This window comes from Taeniopygia guttata, chromosome 3 (genome assembly GCF_048771995.1).
Source record: "Taeniopygia guttata chromosome 3, bTaeGut7.mat, whole genome shotgun sequence".
Taxonomy (NCBI): Eukaryota; Metazoa; Chordata; class Aves; order Passeriformes; family Estrildidae; genus Taeniopygia; species Taeniopygia guttata.
The window spans coordinates 17,008,963-17,032,335 of record NC_133027.1 but is presented as its reverse complement, the minus strand read 5'-3'; the positions used below and the strand labels follow the sequence as shown (position 1 = coordinate 17,032,335).

Here is a 23,373-nt window from a genome sequence, read left to right as displayed (position 1 = left end):
ACTGCGCTGCATTGCACAGATAACACTGGTAAAAGTGGTGTTTGGGTCTCAGAGACATTCTCATGTAAGTTAAAGTAGATTCCCCACACTGCACATTGATATATTTTCCTTTTATCTGCTTGTCTGGGTAGAGGCCCATCAATGTTCAGCTGAGTAGCACAAGAGCACCCTGCAGATAACCTTCCTACACCAGAGATCAACTTGTTTTCAAAGTGATTGCTGGCTGAAATCTAAGACAAAACATATGATTGATACTCCATGGTTCGAAGAGTCAAACAAATGCCTTCTGATTCATCTATGATTTATAAGTAAGTACTTGGGTTGATACAATGATGGGATCACTGGATGAGTCATGTGTGATTTAACGTGTCTGCAAAGTTCTGGCGTGTGTCACTCAAAACTCAAAACTTCCTACTGAGCCCATGGGTTCACTGCCTCAGCCGTGCCCTGGGGCAGCTTCCCCAAACTCCTGAGGAAGAGCAGCAGAGGGGCCATGAGGGCTCCCTTCTCCCATGCAGCCTGTCCTTTCTGAAGTCTGGATGGGCCTGATGCAAAGGGTACAGTCACAGTGACATGTTTTCCAGGGCTTTGTTGTCGCAATTTCTCTTCTTCAACAAACAATTGCTATGGCAACCTTACTGCTGCTCAAGTCTTCTCACTTCCTATTTATTCTAAAAGACAGCTACAAACTGTGACTGCTCCAAACACTTACATATTAAAGCCATTAAAATCTTCAGATGAGAAAGAGTGGGCAGGGGAACGTGATCAGCCCAGAGAATAATATGACCCTTCAAGACTTCATCTCTGTGCAGATTTCGTATCTGAATTTTAGTCAGGAAATTGCAGTTTTCATTGTGTTATGGTTTCTGATCAAATAGGGAAGGCTTTTCAGTGAGCTGAGACCTGATGGTGCAGCTCAAGGAGGAACGATGCTGAGCATTTGGCTTTCCTTTTGGATGCTATGGCATGTCCAGGGCTGGGGGAGATGGATCTGCTAAAATGAAAATTTTATCAAAAGGTGGTTTTGTAAACTTTTGCAGATATGAGGTGTTCGTGTGTCACCTGAGGGGACGCGTAAGATGAAGGCAAAAATAAACCCCAAAAACCCCCAAAAATCCAGAACAGAGCATGACCTCATCTCCCATTCCCAGCAGGTTTTGCCATCACACACACCTACCCCTGGGTACCTGCAGGTCCACCCGACTACAGAGCTCTGTTGAGGCACTTTTACCCTCCCTTTATTTTTTAAAGACTTACAGTGATTACTAAGATTCTTGATTTTTGTTTTCTGCAGCCTGCTTTTTTAAGACAAATTTATTTGGGCATTTGAAGGAAAGATTCAACACAAAGAGCTTCTGCTAAAGGACCTTGGAGCTTCTGAAGGGTGCCTGTTCCCATCAGGTTGTGGAAAATTGCATCTGCTTGCTTCCTAAATCCCTGGGATTCATTTTCTACATGAAAGAACAGTTTCTTATTGTAGAGAGAGTAACTACAGTGTGGCTGAGAGAAAGGTTCGTGTCTTGCTTGTGCTCAGAGTGTTCCTGCCCTACTTCATTGCCTGGTGCAACCTAAGTGAAGGCACTGAGAAGGGACAGCTCAGACCAGCTTCTGAGGTGAGATTGACTGAAAACTCGTCCCTTCCAGTCTGGGCTATCTAGATCTAAAATCTATTTCTGGGCCTGCTACACAGCATGAATTTGGGGAAAGTAACTTGAGTTGTCTGTGCCTGACTGTCCAAGTACACAAAGTGAGGATAAGAGGAATTACTTGTTGGGGTTTATAAGATTTGCTGTAATCATGCTTTTAGATCTGATTAGCAGGATAGAGTTCAAGCATTTATTGTTTTCTTTGGCTCAGGTGTCTCCTTGTAAAGAGTCACAGTGGTCATGCTCTAAAACTGTCTGTGGGGTTCGGTGCAAACCCTTAGAAGGAAATCAGAAGCCATGGAAGGAAAATGCAGACAACTGCCTGGGGAGGGAAGAGCCTTTCCTGTAGAGGTGAGTCAGTTCCAGAGAAGGGCGGCTGCATCCAAAAATAACAGTGCAGAAAAGAGGCACACGCACCACTGCCCTGACATCGTCCACTTGAGGAAGATGTTTGGTTTCATCTGCAACTTTTTTCTCTTTGTTAAGCAAGCAGGTTTCTCATCTGCACTGAATGCTACCAGATCTGTGTCTGTATTCTTGGAGTCCATGTTAACCTGGCCTTTGGAAAATACCCTGGCTACATTATTTTCTTTTTCCAGAGGCACTTCAAAGTGACACCAAGGAGGAATTTATGTCCAATTTATGTTCTGTTTCCTTATATATTTCAAAGGCTGGGGTTGATTTACATGCATTAGTGTTCATACTCTTGTGGCTCTAAGTAATCACTCTCTTGTGCTCAGGCTGATTATACCCAGATCAGGATATTCTGCACTGTTACTCTTTGGATAATGCTGGTAACAAGCTCCTGTTATTCAGTGTTCCTGCAGTGGCAATGCTACTGAAGAGCTTCTTCATTATCTGTGACTCTGTAAGTAGTGCTGGCCGTAACAGAAATATCCTGAATACTTAACCCCTCGCATGTTTAAAGCAAAATCTAAACTATTTGGTGTGATTTTTAACTAGAGAAAAAAGATTGCTTTAAAATATAGATAATTTTTGTAGAACAGGATAACAAGACCTTCACATTCAAAAGTTGGCAGGTAAATTACCTTGTATGAAATGAAGTGTAGTAATACCCATGACTGTTACTTACTTGGGAGTCTGGAAGCAGAAGTGAGACAGAAATTATCTCCCCTGCAGAGAACAGGCCCTGGCATTTTCCATACCTTTGTCTGTCTCAGGAAGGGAGTCAGGAAGCAAGAAGATCTTCAGACAAGAAAAAGCAGTGCCTGTCTCACCTGCAAGACGCCTAAACCCCTCATGTATCTGCTGGCCTGCAGGGAGCTGCCTGGCCAGCCTCCCTCCAGCCTCCTCCCAGGGCCCAGGGTACATCCCAGCCTCCCTCCAGCCTCCTCCCAGGGCCCAGGGTACATCCCACCTCCCTCCAGCCTCCTCCCAGGGCCCAGGGTACATCCCAGCCTCCCTCCAGCCTCTTCCCAGGACCCAGGGTACATCCCAGCCTCCCTCCAGCCTCCTCCCAGGACCCAGGAGGAGCTCCCAGGAAATAACAGCTTCATGTGCCACAACAGTGTGCTACAGCTCGTACAAATGGCAGGACACATGGAGCCAGGGCCATGATATTTTTGGCCAGACTTGAGCCTGGGATGTCCCATGTACGATGGTGAAGGAAGGCATGAGGGGCAGGAAGAGATTCTGCTTCAGTTGGCTATAAATAATCAGAGATAACAGAGCCTACTCCAGGTATTCTCAACATTCCTCCTGATCCTGGCTCATGTCAGAATGATACACCAGGAGCATCACTGGACCCTTCAGCAGCTCTCAGGTCATTTATTTTCAGTTACAGGCCACATTTCTACATCAGGACCAAATTTAAAGCAATTCCACCTGCTTTTGTACCTAAAAAACTGGTTGAAAGAAGTTCTTTTCCTCCTTTACCACACAGTGCATGTTAGTACTGTTTGTAGGAACAGAGCACAGACACCTCATTTATCAAACCACAGTAGTCTGTTCAGCCCAATCTGCTGCTTTTACGTTGTGCAGTTGCTTATGGGCAGGCATGGTCCCCAGTGCCCCATCACTGGGATTGCCTGGACTACAGCAAATGCTCTATCAGAGAAAGGCTCTATCAGATGATGCTGCCATCATAGTAAATGTAAATATGCTTCATAAGACATCCAAATTTTAGAAGCAGTTGAGAAAAACATGCACTAAATATTTCCAAACATTTGTTGAGTGAAAATCTGAGTGTTTTAAGCTTTGCTGTGGAATATTCTATTAGCACCCCATTTTAATAACATATTTATCAACTGAGCACAGCTAATGACTAATGACTTCAATGGAAACAAGTATTAGTTTTGATATAACTAAGAGTTTAATGTTGAAACACAAGCTATACCTGACCAGAAAGATAAGTGCAGCTCTCTCCCCAGGACCTCTTTGTGGACTGCATTATCTGTAGGCTTGTTTTCTTGACACTGATTTAATTTTTATTATGCTTATCTTCTCTGTGCTTTAAGAGGGCCTGGCAGGAATCTTTTCTCATTTAAAGACAGAAAAAATCCAAGAAAACTAATGTGCTGTTACTGACTTAGTTAGATGCACAGGTCTTTAATACACATCTCCAGACTTTTATCAGCTAATAATAATAATAAATGAAAAGGCAGTACACCTAGAGAAAAAAAAAAAAGCAGATTGCTCATGAAAAAAACTGTGTCAGTGTGGGTCCACATTAATGAACAAAGAGGTGGATTTGTAGGAACTGGAAGATGCACTGGCATCAAAACACTGGCACTCTCTCCAGTGCTACTGGTCCGAACGCAGTTTGTGCTGCATGCCTCAAGATGTGGTTCTTTGGGGCAGCCCAGTGGCTGTGGGGCAGTGTTTAAATGCCAAACAAACTGCAGAAGAGACTCTGTTCGTTAGCAGAGCTGAACTCTGCATGGAAAGGGCTGTGAGCACCCCATGGCCAGCGCAGAGCCTGGCAGTGGCTGCAAGGGGGCATGTGAGATGCAGAGAATGGGCAGGACCTCACTGCCACTCACCACCTCCCTCCCTCCCACCCTCACAGTCAAATTCAATCCCATCTTCAAATTCATAGGTGTTTTTTGTCACTCTGCTTCCTCAGGGAGCCTTTTCAGACTTTGCCAGCTCTAACAGGCCAGAATCACTTTTTCATTTTCAGACTGAAGCCATTCCTGAGCACAGCAGCCCATTTGCTGTGGCAGAGCAACTGGTGACGCCACCTGTGCCATCCCCAAGCTTAATCATCATCCTTATCCCTAATGTTTGCTGCACTAATGGAGATCACTACCATCCCCACTTTACCCCAGTTTACCAGGCTAAATTAAACTTATTTTCTTAGTGTTGGCCAAGCTTTCCCTCCCAGTCATCCCCAGAGCCTGGTCTACTTTGGATTGCCATAGGACAGTCTGTCCCTATACTGTGCAGCACTGACTCTGCAAATGTCATTGTCTCCCTTCTTCCTCTTGTGCCAAGGTAATTTCTTTATATATTAAATAAATTTGGCTCCTAAGCAGTAAAATCAAAGAAGCACCATCGCTTGAACTGGGAAGTTTTGTAGTCATAGCAGGAATGGAGTCAGCCCTCATGCTGTGAATCCAAATAACCTCATTGATTTTGGTAGGCTTATACTGATTTAAACCTGTGATGTTTCATCAAATTTACACCTTGCATTTTTTAGGACAAACCTAATTTGGGATCTTCCTGTAAAAATTATCTGGATGTCTGAGGATATTAAAGTAGCCTCCACCCATAAGCTCTCAGGACCTGGATGTTGTAGGCCAGAGTGCACAGGTAGGGAAAAATTACTCCTCAGGCAGCAAACAGGGAATGCAAGAGATCAGTCACAGATCTTTCTGTGGCAAAAAATCAAGGTAATCTGCTGAGGCTGCGGACACCATACACAGCTCTTGGCTTTTACTGTGAGGTTAAAGCCAGCTGTTCACAAACTACTGAAGTGAAATGAAGAAAATTAAAAAGAACCTGTCTATAAAGTAACAGTAAAAGCTAGCCTAAGACATTGCCCAGGAAGCCAGTGTGAAAGCTGTATTCTATATTCTGGTGATAGTAAATTGGGAGGAGCTGTTGACTCCGTCAAAGGCAGAAAGACCCTGCAGAGAGACCTTGAAAAATTGGAGGGCTGGGCAATAACCAGCCATATGGAGAGTATCAGACACAAGTGCTGGATTCTGCCCCTGGGATGGGGCAACCCTGGATGTACAGACAGACTGGGGAATGAGAGCCGGGAGAGCAGTGCCATGGAAAGGGACCTCGGGATCCTGGTCAGTGACAAGTTGAACATGAGCCAGCAGTGCCCTGGCAGCCAGGAGGGCCATCCCTGTCCTGGGGGCATCAGGCCCAGCATCAGCTGAGCAAGGGAGGGATTGTCCTGCTCTGCTCTGCACTGGGGTGGCCTCACCTTGAATATTGTGTGCAGTTTTTGGCACCTCAATGTACGAAGGACATGAAACTATTGCAGAGTGTCCAAAGGGGGGCAAAAAAGATGGTGAAGGACCTTGAGTGGAAGCTGTGTGAGGAGTGGCTGAGGTCACTTGGTCTGTTCAGCCTGGAGGAGACTGAGGGCAGACCACACTGCAGTTACAACTTCCTCGTGAGGGGAAGAGAAAGGGCAGACACTGAACTCTTCTCTGTGGTGACCAGGGACAGGACCTGAGAGAATGGCCTGAAGTTGTCAGGAGAGGTTTAGGTTGCATATTAGAAAATGGTTCTTCACCCAGAGGGTGGTCACACACTGGAACGGGCTTCCCAGGGAAGTGGTCACAGCATCAGCCTGACGGAGTTCAAGAAGCACTTGGACAATGCTCACATGCACATGGGTTACTTCCGGGGCTTGTCCTGTTCAGGGCCAGGAGTTGGACTCAGTGATCCTTATGGGTCTCTTCCAAAGTAGGATATTCTAAGCCTGTTCTTCTGTGAAGAGCTTTGCAGCTTAAAATCCCTGTAAAAGAAAAGAAAAGAAAAAGAAAAAGCCCAAAGAAACAAAAAAAACCCCAACCCACCAACAAAACAGACCCCCCCAAAAAAACCAACAAACAACAAAAAAAAAAAAAAAAACCCAAAAAAAACCAACAACAACAAAAAAAAAGACTCCAAACAAACAAACTTTTTTTAAAAAACCCAAAACATAAAAAACCAACTGTTCCATAATAAAAAAAATTCAGGTGTGGAGTGAGAAGGTCAAGTAAAGACCCTGCTGTGCTGCTTCTCTGAAGAAACCAGTTAAGCATACTGTAAAATCACTTAAAGCCTGGGTTCACATTCCATATTTTAATGATTGACTTACTAGCATGAGCAAATGTGGGATTTTCCAGGCATGTCACAACAGCACAACTCCTTCCCAGGAATACCTGGCAAATATGTCTGAAAGGGGTGAGGCCGCATTCTGAGACAAAAATTCTGGGTAAGGATGGTTTGCAGAGTCAACATCCCCATCTGGGTATGCCTGCCTTAAAACCTCACTCATGCACTGACAGCTGTGTTCTGTTGTGATATTCCTGGGGACTCTCAGTTGTCCCTGCTTTTCCTAGCTTTGATACCCTGAAAAATAAATGCAGCTGAAAGGGGAGGACACCCACAATGACGAAGAGGCCGTGATGCAAACTTCTCTCATATGAGACAACCAAGAATCACAGCAAGGTTGATTTTGGTGGGGAATACAAGACAACCCTTGGGGACTTAAGGAGGTGTCTGCACTGCTTGCTTTGCACTCATGTCTCATGATGCCAGCCCTTGCCTGGGGCATGGGAGTGTGTGCACACCTGTGATGGAGCTGATGGGGTCAGAGCAGGCTGAGCTCTGCTCTGATGTGGCCCATTGCTCATCTCAGTCGTGGTAAACACCTTCCTTTGACTTTCATAGTCCAGCTGCATCATAGTGTTGCTGGCAGAGTACAGAACAGGACTTTGCTATTGAAAAGAAAGAAGGTGCTGTGAACCTGCGTCTCAAGGGCTCTTAGAAAATGTATACATTTTGGATATTGCTGGTTGGTTTATTGTTGCATTTAACCCAGACCACTCTCCCAGATTTCTGGTGAGCATCGGAGAGCCTTCCTACTCTCCAGCAGATCCACACTCCCACCCAAATTGGTGTCACCTGACACCAATTTGAAGTGACTGAGGGTGCTCTCGATCCCCACATCCAGATCATTGATAAAGGTATTAAACAGGACTGGCCTCAACACAAGCCTGGATCATCACTTGCAACCAGCCACCAGCTGGAGCAGCTGCATCCATCAGCACCCTCTGGGCTTGGCCATCCAGCCGGTGTTTTACCTAGGGAAGAGCACATCAGTACAAGCCATGAGCAGCCAGTTTCTCCAGGAAAATACTGTGGGAAACAGTGTCCAAGGCTTTAATAAAGTCCAGGTAAACCACGTCTATAGCGTTTCCCTCATCCATTAAGGTATCTCTGAAGTTTCTTATAGAGGATTTAATTTTCTTTCCCTACAGAAGCTCTAATTTTGAGTAGGTTTTCTCCCCACTTGTCAGGAGAGCACAGGCCACCAGCTAGCTCAGACAGAAAATAGTGGCTAAAACCATCACTTCAAATTGCACGTTTGAAAGAGGATTTTTGGAAACATGTAATCCTGATATTGTGAAACCATAAGACACAGAGGGTTCTGCATATGTGGGATTGGTCACACTGGAAATTTAGCAGATGTGTTATTATGAGCCTCGTATATTAGCTGGAGAGAGTGGGAGAAGAACTAAATACTTCAAGTGATATCTTAAAAGCAGAGAAAGGATAAAGGCATATTGCCATGGCATGAGCAATTCTGATACTAGACTTGGTTGAACTACCTATTATAAAATGTATTCGTTATGCATTCATTTCCCTTCTGGCCAGCATATAGCCCATGAATCAGCTCTAATTTTTCCTAATTTTATTCAGCAACCCTTATTTAGCAGATTGAACGAAAGACAAATTTTTAGCCTCCTGGCTTTACAGAGTGTTTGTCTCAATTACATCTAATACAAGGCCATTACCCAGCACAGCAGCATATTTACCTGCAATTTAGCATCTGTCCCCAGTATTTTTACAGCTAGAGCAAGAAGATGAGCCCTTAATAAGCAGAAAATGTTATTCTGCTAAAACCAGGGAAACACCAGGACTTGCAAATGTGACATTAATACTTAGCAATTGTTTGAAACAGCTCTGAGCAGTTTTTCTCAAAATCCCTTAAACCCTCTCTGCATTAAAACTACTCTATGGGAGTAGTGTACATGGAATGCATAGATTATTCATGTTGGTTATTTACTTGTAAAACCTTGACAGCAGCCAGGAAGGGAACTAGAAATGCTCTGCATCTCTCCAAGCCAAGAATGTGGATTTTCTTGCTGTTTATCCCCAATTCTCTCACTTTATCTCATGACTCAGCTGCCTGATGCAAGGGTTTGCAATTACAGCTTGGCTGATTAGCTCCCTGAATTGCGTGCTGTGGTTTCTAGACTACGCATGCAATTTTGACACATATATGGATTTTATAAATTCACTTTCAAGAAGCACTTTGTTGTCCTGTTTTGTGAGTTTTCCTGCTGATAAACCCTAATGACCTGAATATTTAAGTCACCTGGAAGAGAAGACACAAGAGCCAGCAATAGGGTGGGCCAAGACTCAGTTCTCCTCTTAAAAAAATTCTCAGTTGTTTGTTTAGCCCAGGTGAGAACCTCGGTGCAGAAAAGATGCCCCAAGCAGGCTACCTCCAAATGCCTATGAGCCTGAGACACCATTGATGCAGCCCCTGGGTTTCCATCAGCTGGGCTCAGAGCTTGCAAGTAGGCACTGCCTCCTGTCAGGGGGTTAGTGCTCCACAGAAAAAGCTGTAACTAAAGAGCAGAGGAAAGTTCCTCCTGTTTGTGCCTGCAACCAAAATAATCTCTCCCGGACCAGTCGGCTCAGCTGGAGGAAAGGCCCCGGGGGTGACACAGTCTCTGCTTCCTGTTTTTCTCTTTGCAGAGTAAACGGGTTTCTAAGGTCTCCAGAGACATGACTGAATGAGAACCTCAGACCTGAGCATCCTTGAACTTTTGGCAAGTCTGGATGCAAAAATTTCAGCTCAGATTATTTTTAATACTATCTATCCTCAAAAAGCTTTGCTCATCCTCCTGCACTGCAGCACACAAGGCCTGCAGGAGTGCTGCTGTCCCCATGAGCCAACATGCCGTGTTCAAAGGGAGGTGAATCTCAGCCTGCCAAGCAGCTGGGCAGGTTTTCTTTGCCATCGTGTGTTATATGAATTACAAAATATGCCTGTGTAAGGGAAGGTCTGTCATTGGCAAGCCCTGGTTACACTCTGGAGGTAGGCTGGAGAAGAGCAGCTCATTTGTTCTTTCCCTTCCCAGTTATGGGTGAAACATCCGTAACACATTTTAGCATTCAAAAAAAGTAATTTTCCCTAAAAGTCTTGGTTTTATTAGATTTTCATTAGTCTTCCCTTTATTCTTAGATGTTTGATTTTGGGGACACAATCTTTGTGAATGTAGATGTCAAAATTAGTGGTCTGGTCTGAGATATAAAATGGAACAGAGCCACTAGGTTTTTGTGTTAGTATTTACTGATGTCCCAAGAAATAGTGCAAATCCGTGGAACCAGACTGTTTGGCCTCATGACATAACTTTTCAGCCACAATTCATATGATTTTCAGTTAGACTTTTGCTCCAAGTGGTCATTAAATGCTGATTGTTAAAACATGAACTAAGAATTACGATAATTATAATTATAATTATCTTTGGAGCCTCATGGAAAAAGGCCAACTTAATAAATCCATCCTTCAAGCTCCTTAGCCTGAAAAGGAGCATTTTTCCTCTTCAAAAATAAGGTCTGGATAGCCATTTTAAAGTTATGCTATTTTATTTTATTTTATTAGTAGTTTTGTGATCTGAGATGATGAGTTTGATGCCAGGTGTGTGTCCTCACTTGTCCCAGTGGCTGCCACTGGTGCAGGCATGAACATGAACCCTACAAAGGGCAGTGTGGGCAACTGGCCTACCTGGGGTTTGTCCATCCCAGCTAATGTCCTTCCATTTATAATTTTGGCCACACATCCCCTGGAAATGTTCAATGTGACGATGCCAAAAAGTTTGCAAGTGCTTTGGCAAGGCTGTGTGTCAAATCCAGCTTTCCAGCCAGGATTGCTGGTGTCAGATGATGTCTGCTTGAAGTTTCTTCACACTTTTCCAATAATAGCCTTAAAGTGTGCACAAGAGGTTTGGGCATCCCCTTGCCCCTTATGCACAGTGCTACACAGTCCTTCAGTAAGCTACAGCTACAGGCTTGTCAAAAATATGCAAGTTCCTGGGTTCAATCTCAATGGTCTTTGTGTTTTTGTGGTGTTGTGATGTCTTCCCTCTGAGTTCAGGTAGAAATGACTTCTGAGACAAGGGGAAGCGAGGAGCTTGGAGCCTCCTTCTGCAGCTTCCCAGGGTAAGTGAGGCTTCCTACCTATTAAAACACCAACATTTCCTCTTGGGCAAGGAGAAAGCAGGGATTGTGTGTGGAAGGGTTGTTTTTCTCACGCTTTGTGAGCTTTTTCATGCTTCTTTGGGTATGCTGGATATTTACCCCATATGAACAGGGATTTCATCCTCCCAGTGGTACCTGGAAGCTAACAGTGTTGGAAGAAGGGAATCTGCCTTCTGACTAAAGGCATTAGGCATGTAGATAATGGCTTTTTGCTTTCTGGTTCCCAAACACTCTCTGTCCCTCTGGGGGTTCCATAAATCACCCTCCCCAGAGCTGGTCTCCAGCTGCTCCAGATGTGCACAGTGTTTCTGAAAGCCATCATGCACAGATCAAGTCTGTCTCACTCATGAGAGAGACAAGGCTGTAGCTTCTCACTGGATGGGGAAGGCTTGTGCCTCCAGCTACATGCCACATCCATAGTCTGGGAGAGCCTCTCCTGAAGCCCACAGTACCCAAGGCTTTTCTGGGCTCAGGAACTGTTGGTGGACATGAAGGACAAAGCCATCGGTAGATATGAAGTCAGCTTTTGCCAGCAAAGGCCAACTTACCAGGAAAGAGCAGGGTTTGACAGGGAGCGCGTGGCTGCTTTGATTCTCCCAAGAAGCTCCAAAGAATACATAGTGCTAATTAGATTTTCAGAATTAACTAATTGTATCTCTTCTGTTTGTTACCCACCTTAAACTCTCACCAGCAAAAGTGGAGGGAGACCTAGACCTGCTCTTGTTTCTACTTAATTAAAGGTGTTCTGCTGGAAGTGCTCCTGCCTGAGAACAAGTCCACATCCTCCAGCCTTCAGGTCCTATCCTCCCACATGTTGTTTAACCACTTCCTGACCTGCCACCCTGAACATGGTCTTGCCTCTCCTGGGTGGCACTGCTGCTCCAGCACAGCTGTGCTGTCCCAGTGTGGCAGTCTGGATCATGGCCAGTTCTGCACTCAGTCCAGTGTGGGTTGTGTTGAATTGCTTTGTGTTATTTTTGTTACGTAGTAGCATATTGATCCAGCAAAACACCTTGCTGGACCCCTTGGTAGGAAAAGCCTTTGAGAAGTCAGCAAAAAGTAAAAATCCCTCCAGAAGAATTCAGTGAGGCAGCTCAAAAATCTTCCATCATTATGCTGGTACTTTCCCACACTATGATGTGTTTCTTCATGCATATGATGCTAGTACTGCCCTTCTGCAGACTTTTGGTATAAGCTTATTTGAGTAACCCTGCTGTGTTCTGAGGAAGATGGAGAAAAGTTGGGCAGGTTTGGATGTTCTGACCTTTGGTACTGACCTTTATAGAAAATGGTGTCAGGAAGTGCTCAGAACAAGTCTCCCCTGGTGCTAACAACTGCACAGCGTGGGCTTGGTGCTGGAGGTATAAAGGGAGGGCGAGGAGGAGAGCAGCAGGGAGCACAGAAGGGGAGGCTGCTGACAGGCCATGTCTGTTTGCTACCATCTCTTATGGCAAGCAGCAGTCTGTCAGTGTGCCACATATTCCAAGAACTGGATGGAGAAGATGTGCTCACTGTCTGGCAGCACTGGTGAGTAGGTGATGGTAGGTAGTACAGGCTGTACTGTGTCCATTACAACCTTACTGCCTTTCTTAGGTGACATTTCTCCAGTCACTGTAATGGTTCTGGATTTGAGGGTAGCATTTCAGCAGCTGTGATGTTATGTTAGAGCAGACACTGTGTCTGAAAGCTCCCAAGAACACATTTGCTCTTGCTCATGCCTATTTAATTGAAAATAGCACTTTCAGGAAAAACACTTTTGAAATAATATATTCCAGGCATCACAACATGTAAAGGAAGTGACACAGCAGGCTTCACAATAAATAGGAAAGCAGATAAATCCAGAGTCAGATTTATGAAGCAACCATTTTCAACAGTCTAAAAGAGTGAAAAGCATACACTAATCAAAGCAGTGATGTCTCATTTTGTATTGTGCAGTCTGCTGTGCAGTGCCTGGACAGGTAAAAACCAGTCAGGCAAAAACATTTCAGGGCACTGCCACAGTATGGGGTGGCATGGCCCTCCATGCCTTTTGGAATAGCCCTAACTCCTCCAGGGGTTACTGGTCTGCAGGGCTGCTGGGTGCTGCTGTAGATGCAGTTTGGAGGATGCACACAAGCACACCTAAAGTAAACAGCTCACTGAGGAGCAAACACTGGGCTGCGGTAGATGCACATGTAATGGAGTTGGGTACCTATATAGGATTTTTTAAGGAAGGGCACAGTGCTGCAGGTGGCACAGGAAGCCTTGACAGTCTTATTTCTACTGCTGTGATTTCTAATTTCTTTTTTTTTTTTTTGCCTCTAAATGCTCCCTGCTACTCTGCATAATTATTTACCTTGCAGAGGTTATGCAATGGTTGATTAGCCCAAACGTGCAATTTGTTTGGAAAATAGGGAATGTTTCCTCATATAGGAGCTAGATACCATTAGCTCTAGTAATTGAAAGAAGGTATCAATTTCTTTAAACTAATCAAAATAAACAGGATATTATTTCTTTGACTATTTATATAGCTCCTAATTCTAAAAGGATTAAATGATGGATGGCTCAGAATGTCATCCCCAAGTCCTTAGCAGGGCTAATCTTTTTTTTGTTTATTTCCCAGCTTGGATTGATACCAGGGGTTGCCCTGACCCAGATGCAGCACCAGCACTTGGTCATGCTAAACCTCATGAGATTCCCATGGGCCCAATTCTTGAGTTTGTCCAGGTCCCTCTGGATGGCATCCCACCCCTCGGGTGTGCCAACAGCAGCACTCATCTCTGTGCCATCTGCAAACTTGCTGAGGATGCACTCAAGCTCTTCATCTACATTATCAATGTAGTTATTAAATAACCCTGGTCCCAGTATGGGCCCCTGAAGACACCACTGGCCACTGATGTCCATCAGGACTCTGAGCTGTTGACCATAATTCCCTGGATGTGTCCATCCAACCACTTCTTATCTACCCAGTCTATCCTCTGAATCCATATCTCTCCATCCAGCGAGGGATGTTTTGGGGGACCTTGTCAAAGGCTTTTGCTCCATGTAAAATCCAGGCTGGTAGTATGTTACTGCTACTGCAGCTGTGCAGCCGTGTGTGTAAGACCCTACCACCACCCTACTCAGACCAGGAGTTATAGATTTACAAAGGGCTGGAAATAGATATGAAAATTGGGATCTGCTCCTTCCACAGTGCCTGCTCTTCTTAAAGCCATTGACTGGGTAGACTCACATCTTTTATCTAGACACTAATAACACAGTCCTGATGAAATAAGTAATTGAAAATGTGGGTTTACCTCTCCCCACTCCACTGCCGTTATAAGTGTGACAAGCATCCCATTCCCATGGATTTTTCCCATCTGCTAGCACCCATTTCAGGAGACACCCAGGGCAAAGGCCTATGTGCTCATCCCATAAGGGTGGCTGCAGGGAGATTGAGGAAACAAATCTTGAACCCCCTTGAGTGGACACAGAAATAACCATTTCACACTCTTATTTAAACATTAAATCACCAAATGCATCCTCTCTCAGTTCCTTCCCCTCTTTGGGAGATTTTCAGACAGAGGAGATGCTAAGCTGTAAACAACATTTTTTTTTCAGCATCATCTCACTCCATAAATGGTTATTCTGGCTACACTGTGGCAGGTTTTATTGTGTGATTAGGCTGACAATGTGCTAATGCTATGCCCTAGTCCTTCCACATCCTTACACAGAATTTACACGAGGAAAACCACAAACTGAGGAAGCACTTTCACTACTGGAAATTTTGACCCATTTCCATGCTTCATTTTGCAAGGTCACTCTCTGAACATTGCAGACTTGGTCAGCTGCTGCTCCAGCATCTCCTGAGCCATTTATTAGACTCTGAACATCCTTTCTTTCCCCTCACACCCGCAGCCCAGGTGATGAAAGCAAAGGAGGGCTGAGACTGGAGCAAGGTGAATGTGAAATGCAGCCCCCATCACAAGACAGGGCACAATGTGAAAGCACATTGGCTTTGCACAATGGGCTTTGCACCCCTCACTGGCAGTGGTTCAAAGACAGGGGTACATGGGGATCTCCCTGTGAGCTGGTCCAAGTCTGTGTTCCACTTTGCATCCACAAGATTTTCCAGATATTGCAGAAGCTGAGGGTTCCACCACACAGCCAATACATAAAATACAAATATAATTTAATGAAGCATTGTGTTTCATCTTTTGATAAATTATCCTAGTATTTGAGTGCACTGAGGTGTTGGAAAGGATGGATAAATATAATTGCCTGGCAAAAGATTTACAATAGTACAGCCAGGATAAAAACAATCCCCCCTACTGGCTGGACAATAACCTTACCTAAGATAGGTCCAAAAGTCAAATGGACTGTTCCATCTCAACCCCCAAAATGTATGGTTCATCCCACACCTGTAACCCTCCCCTGAAACATCAAGTGTCTGTAACCCCATTGGCCCAAGTCTTGTTCCAGCCCACCCTGAAGCCCCCTGATAAGGGGTCTCTGAGGGGCCAGACAATCTCTTGGATCTTCCCCTCTCTTAGAACTTCCTCCGTCGTGGATCTTCCCCCCTCTTAGATCTTCCCCTCTCTTGGAACTCCCCTCTGTTGGAATCCCCGCTCTCTTGGAACTTCCACCCTCTCTTGGAGCATCCTCTCTACCCCTTGTCTCTCCCCTCCCCCATTCCCTTAGGCCTTGCCATGTGCTGCGTCTGGCAGCTCCAAGCAAGACCTTTCACCATCCCAAATAAACCTGATATTCTAAGAGCAGCCTTCAGAGATCCCTTGTCTCCATTCCTCAAAGATGTCCTGGACCACAGCCTTCCCTACACTGAGGGAAGTATGTCCATGCTTGGAGGATGACTGCTATTCAGTGCACTGATGTGGTTAAGTGCAATGCCTCAAGCCCAGATTGTTCCTCTCTGGTTGGGCAAGCTTTGGCCATCCCTGGGGGTCACTGAAAAATATTGTCTGTGAAAGAGCTGATTATACCTACCTTGTCTCAGCAAAAGGTGAGGTTTGGGTAGGAGGAAGACCAACACAAAATAACTAACAGTAAAACTTCTTGAAAAAGTGAAAAAGAGACTTTTTTTCCCACCTTTTGCCATACCAAGGTTTATTAGAAAAACCCTATGCTCCCTTGAAATTTCCCTTATGGGCAAACTTTCTGTGTGATGTCTCCCTCCTTTTTCTGCTGTGGTTATCATCTTCTGGATGGTTTTGCAGTTGCAGGTTTGGGGGAAAGGGGGCATCCAATGACCACAGACTCCAGCAAGTCTCAGAGCAGCATAGACCCCTTTGCCTTAGTCCACACCCAACTGGGGACCAGCATAATTTACTATTGAGAAGACTGATACAAACATTTATATCCCCAGTAGCATGCAGCTGCTGGTGTGGGAAGCATCTCATTTCCAGCTGATGATAGCCTTGTTAGGCTATTTTTTAGCAATGCTAATCGACAGTTTCCTGCTTCTGATTCCCCTTTTGCAATTTCCAAGGGGAAGGGAAAAGCAGGGAAAGTACCAGGGAGACCCATACAAATATTCAGATCTGGAAATCACAGAGATGCGTGCACTGGGATGTGACCGGTGCTGGGTAGGGAGTGAGTGTGCTTTGAGTCAGGTAGAAAAGGGCTGAAGTGACTGTAGGGGTTTAGTGCAGAGGAAAGTGGGAGTTATCTTTGCCATCATTAAAATGATAAAGCTGCACCTCCTTTCTTGAAGAACATCTTGCAATCTGGGGTGGTTGCTCAAACCCTGGATGCTATAATTAAATTTCTGATTAATTGAATTGGGAAACTCTGATGATATTTCCAACCAGCCCTCAATACAGTACTTTCCCCCAGCTTTCTGCAGTGTGGACATGAGCCTATACATGCCTGAGAAAGAATGCAGCACATCTTCCTTCAGTGCTGCACCCAGCCGAGGGAATCAGTGCAGGTAAAAGGGGAATCCACAAATGAAGGCTGATGTTACATCTTATGAGCAGTTGGTTTTGACTTATCCATGATTTAATCATAACACTAGGATGGGAGCAATTCTAATAGGAGACAACTTATTGACTCATATTGCTGCTTCCTTATACATCTTGGACAACCATAATTCAGTTTATTTTTATATTTACCCACACATATACACTTAAGGAATTCATATCACTGTACCATCACAGCTTTTGGAATGGAGATAACACCTCAACAACCAGGGACAAGGGTAGGCTGTGGCTATGCAGGCCCCCCTTCAGGGACAAAGTGTTCTCTATGCACCTTTCCTCTGCACCAGCACAGAGGGCAAAACCTCCCTACTATCCTCACAGTGGTGTGGCAAAAAGGACACATCCTGTGGCACTGACAGCAGCCAAGCATGTTGTGAAGGTTTTTCTATGCCTAAAAATGAAAGAAGTTTCTGAGGTGGAAGGGAGGAGCGGAGTCTTTCCAAGGAGAAGTCTGCACAAAACAACAGCTGAGAGCTGGATAAAAATCCCAAGCCTTCCTCAGCTAAAGCCAAATTTGAGCTTCCTTACATGTGAAGTGGAAAAGGCAAATAAACTGTTGCAAAGAAGCTAGAAAAAGAGAAAGGTATAACATTTTAGCTTGACAACTATTTCGACTACTCTGAAAATATAGAAAATTTTGCTAACCTCAAATGCAAGAAATTTTTATTCAAAATGTTATTGGTTAGTAAACACACTTAATATGTGAGACATGGCCATTTTATATATGTGGTTCCTATTTCCAGGTGTTTTTTTCCCCTGAAGATGTGTGAGTGTGTGTGTGTGCACAGTTATGGCTCTGCGGGTGTTAATGACCCTCATTGGGAGGGGAAGGTTCCATGAAATTGCAGATCTCACTAAGGTAGCAATGGGTCCAAGCCAGCAGAAACAGCAGCAAAATGCCTCTAGGTATTAAAAGCGCTGCAGACAAGGACCCAAGGAAAGCATTACTCTACCTGGCCTGAGCAGGGATAGATCAGGTGGGTTAACCAGAGCTTTTCTGATTACAAAATCAGAGCAAGGGCTGGAGGGCTCCTGCCTGCAGACTTGAGACTGAGTGGCCTGGAGGGAAGCAGAATGCTGGGGCTCCTTGCAGTGCACCCTTGTGCTCAGAGGAATGAAAGGAAAATGCCTGTTTTCAGGTTGGAAGAGTAGATCCAGTTTACACGGGCAGCTCACCTGTCCCTGTAGCTCCTTCCAGCCAGAGGGGTGGCAGAGGATGAACCACGGTGCCTGTGTGGGGCGGTGCAGGCTGTGGAGTGGTGCAGGCTGTGGGGCGGTGCAGGCTGTGGGGTGGTGCAGGCTGTGGGGTGGTGCAGGCTGTGGGGTGGTGCAGGCTGTGTATCTGGAGAGTGGGACACACTGCCCAGGCAGGGGAGGAATAAGTAGTGCTGACTGCTGCAGCTAGTAAAATCACTGGAACCTGAGGAGCCCCAAACCAGTCCAAAGAGACACTGATTGCACAGACAGCCCTGTCCACCTGCTGGCTCCTTCCTTCTCCTCCTCGCTCTCCTCCTCTGCTCTGTCATTTAGGATTCTGGTCTCTCTCTCCATTGTTACTGGTTAGGAATATCTAGCTAACGTCAGCTATGTGTAAAAAAGTACCGAAAAAGGAATTCCACAGTTTGACTGGAAAAGGAGAGCTTATCCACTGGGGCTGGGACAATCTGCAACTTTCCAGTGATAGAGACCTTAGGGGTTTTGCATGAGTCCAGGATGGAGGACTTAAACCCACCTAGTTTACAGATTGAGTTTGTTTGTGCCTTTTACCATTTCTCTCCGAATCCTGCAAAACTGCCCTCCAGGTAACTAGGAAACTAATGCACCAGAGATTATAAAGTGCTGTGTTTAAAACATTCCAAAATTAGCTTTCCTGCAGTCCAGATGGTGCATCGTGAATGCTTAATGGCACGGTATAAAGACTTTATTGGCACTTGTGAGGGATGATCTGAGCAGCTGACTTTGTGCCTCTTCCTCTGTGCGTAATGCATCTGTTGAAGCCCATGCCAAAAACCACATCCCACCACTTTGTATCTCATGCATACGTGTGTGTACATACAATTACTAAATGACAGTAGACAATATTGAAAGAAAATCTTGGCATGCTACACTTTACTGTTATCTTGAATATTCCTAACTCTCTGTCTCTGTCCCTTGTGCTGACTTCTGCTCATGAAACGTTTCAATCTCCTGCAAGTCCAGGTCCAGAACTGGGGTAAAGCAATGTGGTGGTTGTGCTGTGGGGTCCAGTCCTTGCTGTGCTTTCCATTTCCCAGGGGATTTTCAGACTGAAACTCTGAGACTGATGTGCCCTAGAGTGCGCTGCCAAGCTTGGAACAGAAACCCTGGCTAGAACCAGGGCTCAAGCTCCACCAGATCCTTCTGCATCCACACAAAGCTTCTTCCCATTCAACAGAATAATCAAAGCTCCTTACAACAAAATAGTTTCTTCCAAGGATTATTGAAGTACTTGCATACCATCAATGTTGACATCTCTCTGTTTTTAACATTAGTATACCCCTCCTTTTCTCATTTTATTTTCAAATAATGTCACAGATGATGAAGACAAGGCACAGAAGTACTGGGGAGGCAGTGGTGTTGTTGGGCATGTGCTAAGAGTAGGGAGCCTGCAGGTTTAGCTCTACCCTAGCCAGCAGCTGGTAGAACAGAATCCTGGACTTCTACAGCTCTCTGAACACTTCCATGAGATCACATTGATGAATAATGAGATGTGACTGTCTGGGAAATGGTTTGCAACACTGTTGCAGGGAATATTTCTGGGATGAAGTCTACATGAGGCCACTGAAGAATAAAATAGCCATCCCTCTCTTGGCTGTACTCATCAGCATCAAGCTTGCAGCAAGTCATGTGGAGCATCTTCTTGAAGAAGAAAGAGCAGCAAGCAGCCTGGCACAGAGCAGAGTATGGCTTCTTAAAAGTGGGCATTGTGCCCAGGAACTGCAAGCCAGCAAGCACAAAGGTGTATAAAGCAGGGAATGTCGGACATCAGCCTCTTCCAGTGGGTAAGGAGCTGGATTTCTGCATCTCTGGTGGAAGGAGAAACTCAGAACTGAGCTGGACTCACAAGTGCTTTGGGATCATGTGGTTGTGCCTGCAGCAGTGTAGCAGATGTGGTTCACCACGACACAAAGCCCAGCTGCTGCAGATTTATGCAGTGAATATCACCAGTTATATGCTGCCCACAAAGCGTTATCTATTTTCTTTGTGTTTGTTGTGGTTTCTTTCAGCATGGCCTATAATGCTGACATTTATGGAGAGAAGAAATTAAATCTATATGTTCAAATAGCTCCTCAAGGTCATATATAAAACATGGACTCAACTAGGTTTAATTTGGAGGGAGAAACAGCCCTGCACTGCTCAGCCTCTTTGGGGTTTCCATACAAAAAGCAGGTGCCTTGACAAAGTTTCCAGTCTTGCTCAGCCACAGGTGTGGATATTTTCATGTGGACATGACCGCCTCATGTCCTGCTGCAGAGGCTGTTTGTCCTTCCCTGTGCATAAGTACAAAGAGGGAGGCTCAGGGAGCCATATCAAAAAGTACAGCTTCAGCTTTGTTTTCAGTCCTGTTACAGGGTATCCATGGAAACGAGGATGACTTTCCAATCCTTTTCTGGGGAAGGCATGGCATTCACTGCAATACAGTCTCTTCAACTAAAATTGTGCAAAATAGCTCCACAGGGTGACTGTTTTTTATCCAAAAAGCCTGCAGTACAGCTGGTTGCAGGGAGCAAGCCCCTTTTAACCCTCCCACAAAACCTGGCATTTCTCAGCAGGTCTGTGGATCCTGCTCTCCAGCTGGATTTCATGGGAGGGGAGGGCAGCCAGCATCCCCTGCTGACACCAAACCCCTTCCCAAAGTGCTTGGGGATGGAGGGAGGTGGTGGCCAAAAGGTGGACAGGGGTGAGCGGAGGCCCTGTGGCAAGGGGGTGCTGGGGGAAGGCAACCAGACAAAATACTCACCTGGCTTCAGGAGCAGGGCTGGTTTGGGGATGTCAGGGCTAAAGGTGGTTGGCATGTGTGAATATGTGATGCCAGGGGTCTGACAGGGAAATCTTATTCTGTCTAGAGATGGAAAATCTCTGGAACTTTTAAAGGCTTAAGGAGGAAAATATTTTTTTTAAAACCAAATTTAGGAAATTCAAATAATTTCAGTAGCAATGCTGCTTATCAGAATTATTGGGGTTTTTTTCATTCTTTAAGGGTGAAAATATAATTTATGCAGTTAGCTCAACAAAGGACATGATGGATACATTTACAAAGCTGAGTTTCAGTTTTTATTTTCAAACTATGAGAGACATGACCACTATATGCTGAGGAACTTAGTTGTACATGTATTGCCTAATATATTTCTAACTTCAGGAAAATAAAATGCTGAAAAATTAAAAGGAGCCTGCTAGCTGTATTTTAAGTAAGAAAGAAGGCTGTATCCTACGACAAGACATCAACAGATTTAAGAGAATAGAGCAAAAGCTTGAAAAATTAATGCTTGCTCTCTCTCTCCATAGTCTCTGAGAGGCAGTTGACACAACAGCAGCCAAGACCCTCATTAAATTAGGTATTGAAGCCAAGAGTCTGTAAGCATTTTAATTGCTTGATACCATGAAGTTTTGAAATAAAAGACCTTCATTTGAAATATTTTAGCTATTGAAAGAATTTTTAAGAGCTGAAATGTTAGAAGTTCATGTCATGTTAAACATTACTCTGAGAAACTGTTCACTCTGAGAAAAATAAATTTATAAGAATATTTCTTCTACATTTCTTCTCCAAATATACAGTTTTCCATATAAGAAAAAGATCTTAAACAGAATTTTTTTTTCCTCCCATGTCCTGCATTTTTCCCAGTCTCCTGTATCTCAGTTGGCTCCTGATCCTGCCACATGAGAGTCCCTAGATTGGATTTTCCTTGATCAAGGGATTGGGGTTTTCTAACCAGATATATCATAGCTCACAATTTCAAAGCCATAAGTCGCTTTACTCCCATTAGTAAGGAAAGGGATTCACTCATCCAAATGTCTTGCAGAGATTTGGCCCCATTGTTGTTCTGTGCCTCTGTGCCATTACTGAATAAAGGAGAAGGATTTGTTTGGGATTATTTGCTTTCTTAACAGTTTGTTGCTCTGGTTTCCTATGGAAATCTGTGACTCCACTTGCAGGTCCTCCTAGTCCAGCTGCCACACCTGGTGACCACCCCTCCAGTACTCAGCTCCCAGGCTCTGGTGGGCAGTGAGGACACAGGATAGACAGGGGATGTTTCTGGGCATGTCATGGCTCTGTAGGTTGGGGCTTGATGCCCCTGACCTCTCCTTGTGAGAGAAGGATGGGTTGGAAAAGCCATCAGGCTTCATGACCCCAAGGCAGGATGAGACCCGCTGGGGCTGCGTGCCTGAGCCTCTGCCATCCCCCTTTGCAGCCCTGCTGCCAGGGCAAAGGGATTATATTGCCATCCCTCCCACTGGGAATCTGCTTTTCTGCGAGGAAACATGCTCATTAGCTAGGCAAACATAAAGATGCTTAAAAAGAGATCATGTTCTTGGGCTCCTGTGAAATCACACCTGATGGCAAGTTTCTATGTGGCTCTTTTTTCTCTGAGGCACTGCTTAATTAAACTTGAACCCCTCTACTCCCCAGCCAGGCTCCAAAAACAAAAGACAGGCGGCTGGGTGGGCACTGCCCTGCTGCAGCTTTGTGGCAGCCCCACTCCCAGCTCCAGCAGCACAGCTGGAGACAGCTGGACAGCTGGACAACTGGACAGACCCTGGTGCTCACTGGGGTCTGTCTCTTCCCAGCCCCTCGGTCACAGCACGGGAGAGATGCAGGCAGGCAGGAGCAGAGTCCCCATGTCTGGTGCTCTTTTTCAGCAGGGCCATCCCCAGTACACAACATTACACCACAAACCCAGCTGCAAAGTTTTGCCCCACCCTGAAGAAGATTTTTTTTCCATTTCTGCAGGTCATTTTGGTGGAGCTGGTGGTTCAGAACAGCAAAGCAAAGCAAGGAATAGGAGAGAGCACCAAAACCACCAAAATCCCCACTTCTCTCCAAAGCAGATTATCTTCTGCAGGCTTTCTTCATCACAGAACTCGCTTCCTTGCATCTGATGTGGGATTCAGCAGCCAGACAGCAGTACAAAAAGGCTAGACTTGATGTTTGTTTGGTGGCTGCACAGAGCCCAGAGAAATGTGTCTGAGGGTTTTTTTCCTCCTATTCAAAGCTTTACCTCCTGCTGAGTCACCAGAGGGCTGGCTGAGGGAATGTATCATGCATAATTATTTGGAAAAGCAATCTGACA

The 23,373-nt window shown here is 45.1% G+C and overlaps 1 long non-coding RNA gene across 1 annotated transcript; it reads left to right on the top strand.

The window, feature by feature from the left end:
• The first annotated feature begins 1,300 nt into the window (after positions 1–1,300).
• Positions 1,301–20,366, top strand: LOC140683653 (uncharacterized). Its single transcript, XR_012054867.1, has 3 exons — positions 1,301–1,613; positions 1,858–1,997; positions 19,339–20,366. It is a non-coding gene; the product is annotated as an uncharacterized lncRNA (long non-coding RNA).
• The last annotated feature ends 3,007 nt before the right edge of the window (positions 20,367–23,373 follow it).